This window comes from Mirounga angustirostris, unplaced genomic scaffold (assembly GCF_029215605.1).
Source record: "Mirounga angustirostris isolate CCGP_5_RB_7025 unplaced genomic scaffold, mMirAng1.0.hap1 SCAF_2, whole genome shotgun sequence".
NCBI classification, from domain to species: domain Eukaryota; kingdom Metazoa; phylum Chordata; class Mammalia; order Carnivora; family Phocidae; genus Mirounga; species Mirounga angustirostris.
The window spans coordinates 182,398,280-182,402,696 of record NW_026991710.1 but is presented as its reverse complement, the minus strand read 5'-3'; the positions used below and the strand labels follow the sequence as shown (position 1 = coordinate 182,402,696).

At 39.3% G+C, this 4,417-nt stretch overlaps 1 pseudogene; it reads left to right on the top strand.

The window, feature by feature from the left end:
- The first annotated feature begins 1,931 nt into the window (after positions 1 to 1,931).
- On the top strand, positions 1,932 to 2,044 carry LOC123849040 (U4 spliceosomal RNA; annotated as a pseudogene).
- The last annotated feature ends 2,373 nt before the right edge of the window (positions 2,045 to 4,417 follow it).

The following is a 4,417-nucleotide window of genomic DNA, read 5'->3' as shown; positions in this document are numbered from 1 at the left end:
ATGACTCTGTGCTATGCCCCTTAGCTCTGTCCTATTTTGGTTGATGATGATGGTGTTATATTAATTTTCAGTCCCCAGAAATAAAAGTGGCATACTTAAAATTAAAAAAAAAAAAGAAAATGAAGGCAAAATATATAACTTTTTTAAACAAATAAAAACAGAATTTATCATCACTGGACCAAAATAAATAAATATATAAATAAGTAAATATTGTCAATTATCATATGGTTTCACTTATTTGTGGAACATAAGGAATAGCATGGAGGACATTAGGAGAAGGAAGGGAAAAATGAAGGGGGGGCGAAATCGGAGGGGGAGACAAACCATGAGAGACTATGGACTCCGAGAAACAAACTGAGGGTTTTAGAGCGGGGAAGCGTGAGCCCAGTGATGGGTATTAAAGAGGGCACTTACTGCATGGAGCACTGGGTGTTATACGAAAACAATGAATCATGGAATGCTACATCAAAAACTAATGATGTACTGTATGGTTACTAACATAATAAAATTAAATTAAATTTTTTAAAAAAGGGGGAGAAACCAGGGATAAGAAGAGGAAAGGCAGAGGAAAGGCCAGTCCATATAACCATATTTCATCTGATCCTGGACCAGAGGTGAGCGATTTTTGTTCTGAGCTCTCTAGTGGCCAAGGCAAAGAGAGAAACCTGGTCAGTTACAGGATTAGTGGTGTCCCTAAAAGGAAAACAGGCCTGTTGTTCACAAGTGATGCATTTGTTTTAAAACTCTTAGCTTCTACAAAAATGTCCCCAGCTGCTATTAACTACTACTACTACATGATGGTTCACATCATCATCATCATCATCACCATCACCAACTAACATGGTGTTTTTCAAAGTAAATGTGAACTCAAGTTCATGGCCATGGTCAGAAAATTTTTAATAAAATAGTATAAAATAGGGCGCCTGGGTGGCTCAGTTGGTTAAGCGACTGCCTTCAGCTCAGGTCATGATCCTGGAGTCCCAGGATCGAGTCCTGCATCGGGCTCCCTGCTCGGCAGGGAGTCTGCTTCTCCCTCTGACCCTCCCCCCTCTCATGCTCTCTCTCTCATTCTCTCTCTCAAATAAATAAATAAAATCTTTAAAAAAATAAAATAAATAAAATAAAATAAAATAGTATAAAATAAAGCATAACTGAACAAAAAAAAATTTTAAATATGCCTTTTACAGTTTCCTAAAAACTACACTTTGAAAAATGCACTTCTGGAAAAAAATTATTTAAAATTTTTATTTTAAAACAAACTTTTAATACAATTAGTACAGATGACATGATACTTTATGTGAAAAACCCAAAAGATTTCACCCCCAAATTACTAAAATTAGTACGGAAACTGAATGTCCCATGGTTTGGGAAAATCCTTTTAGCAAGGTACTTTTATCAATAGACTATTTTGATTAATAATTGGAGGAACACACACACATTTAACTTCTTGGGTGATATTGCCTTGGATGTTAGAGAAGTAATAATTAGGAGATGGTTTTAAAACCTTCCACTGAGGGAACCTGGGTGGCTCAGTCGTTAAGCGTCTGCCTTCGGCTCAGGTCATGATCCCAGGGTCCTGGGATCGAGTCCCACATCGGGCTCCTTACTCGCCGGGGGGCCTGCTTCTCCCTCTACTGCTCTGCCTGCCGCTCCCCCTCCTTGTGCTCTCTCTGACAAATAAATAAACAAAATCTTTAAATAAATAAATAAATAAATAAATAAATAAATAAATAAATAAATAAAAACCTTCCACTGCTATGTCCTTCTTTTTTCCACATAATTTTGAATGGTAGTGTCAGAGACAGGACTCTGGGGTCCATTAGGAGAACTGAGCCCTGCCCATATTCATACATAATACCCATTACCCTCTTTCATGCAGTGGTATCACATCAGCTGTGAGATTATTTGTATCCTTGAATTCCAGGCCACACAGCTTCGCGCAGTGGCAGTATCGTAGCCAATGAGGTTTATCCGAGGCGCGATTATTGCTAATTGAATTCCAGGCCACAACTAACAGCAAAATGAATGGTTGCCCAGAGCTGGGCAGTAGGGAATGCGTGACTTGGAGGAACATTGGCCAAGTAAGGAACTGAGGAATGTTGACCCACTTTCCCAAATATACAACAGAAGAGAAAAGATAGTTTGGGGATTTAAGTGGTTATACGAACATCTCTCACCACAACTCTGGGCTCACTGTGAAAAGGGCCACATCTTAGTCACCCTTAACTTCTAGCAGTTCTGAGCACAGGCTACATCCCATAATGCAAGGTCCAGTTGACCAAAGTAGTCAAGTTGGAAAAAGAATTGCTTCCAGAGTTACCAGTAGCTATGAAATGGTGAAGCATTAAAAGTTTAAAGAGTTGCAGCCATAGGGGTATTTGATCATCATATACGGGAAATGCTGGAACATTTTCTGATGGGCAACCTTTTTAGTTCAGCATTGACCTTGACCTCTGAACTTACCCCTCCCATCAACAACCCACAGAGCTCAGAAGACTGTCAGACTGCTAAAAGAGAACCAAGCAGACAGCCTTGCTCAAGGTATTTTCAAGATAAAGTGGTCAACTGTATTTTGTATGATACATTAAGTGAAATCACCCTCCTTAGAAATATTTAATAAAATATGCTACACAAATGAGTACATAGGGCATTATTCAATTTTGATGAAATTTGAGGACAAGCAAAGCTAATGTATATTGACAGAAGTGACAGTAGGGTTTGGGAGATGGCTGGGAGGGGGATACACTGACAATGGGCAAGAGGGAACTTTCTGGGGTTACATAAATGTTCTACATCTTGGTTATGTTGCATGCATTTATCAAAACCCATCAAACTCTACCCCTAAAATGTATGCCTTTCAGGACGCCTGGGTGGCTCAGTCAGTTAAACATCTGACTCTTGATTTTGGCTCGGGTCATGATCTCAGGGTCATGGGATCAAGTCCCACATCAGGCTCTGTGCTCAGCACAGAGTTTGCTTGAGATTTTCTCTCTCCTTCTCCCTCTGTCCCTCTCCCCACTCTCTCTCTCTCCCCCTCAGATAATAAATAAATCTTACTTTCATTGTATATAAGTTGTATCTTCATTAACTTGATAAAAAGCAGCTGCCTTTAAATATAAGTTTGAGAGCTTTCAGAAAACCATAAAATCTATACAATCGGTATCCAATGCTGGGATACACATAGGAGAACTATCCTATCTGGCTCAACACAGTACAGAGGTCATACTGTAACACATAATCTAGATGACAAACTGTCTTTGCCATTCCTGGATCTGATTTTCATTAATTCCAAAGACAAAGGAATTCAAAGTTAACACCATACCCATAATGTAGAGTATATTCATTTAGTTGACTTGTTATGAATTTATGTTTATGTTTCCTGCATTTAAAAAGTATATATTGTTTTCCTTATATATTTTAGGTTCATTCATTCTGTTTCAACTAATCCTTCTACCGCCTTTTATTTTTTTTTTAATTTTTATTTATTATTTATTTTTTGAAGGGGCTGGGGCAGAGGGAGAAGGAGAGGGAGAGAGAGAACCTTAAGCAGGCTCCACCCTCAATGACCCTGAGACCATGACCTGAGCCAAAATCAAGAATCAGAAGCTCTATTGCCTTTTAAAATATAGAATAAGAACTTACATTATGGATGTCTAGACTAGATGAACTCAACTGACAATGGCATAATACTCTTGATGGTCAGACTAGGTAGATCTGACCAGAAGTACTCCTTAAAGACCGATATCTTGAGAGGTCTTGCCCCTGTTGGGGGATGATGTACTTGACTTCTGGGGCACGCCCAAAGCATCCTAAAACAAACTGCATGAACGGAACTCACTTGTCTCTAGGTAGAAAAAGGTTTTGTTTGTGGTTGTCTTTTTCCTTTAAATATGTCAATTTAATTCAAGCTATGGGCCATTCTTCACTGAGCATAGGACACAAGGAATCTTTCAGATGTAGCACAGTTCAGTGCAAAAGCATTGAGCTGACTGATCATCCAAAGCCTTGGGTTCTAATGCTGGTACCCCTTAACTGAAGACATTGCTTTCAGCAAATCAAGGAACCTCGTGAGGCCTCATCTATTAGATGAATGGGAAAGGGATACACAAAATACAAAGAAAGATCCATTCTAGCTCTAAAAGTCTGCAATTCCATATGCAAAGCTACCAGAAGGTCCCAGACATCAGCTGGCCTCCTAAAGTTCCTACAGTTACAAAAAGGATCCAAGCCTGTTCAGGTCACATATGGACTCACAACAATAAAGTCCATATTCCTGGCCCTCAGCCGACCCCTGCTTTAAGCAGGACACCTCTAGAGAAAAAGACAACACATATCACAACTGCCTATCTTGAAGGAGATCTTCTGAATGGGTACCTCCTTCAACCATAGACCACATCCATCAGTAAACATTTTACAT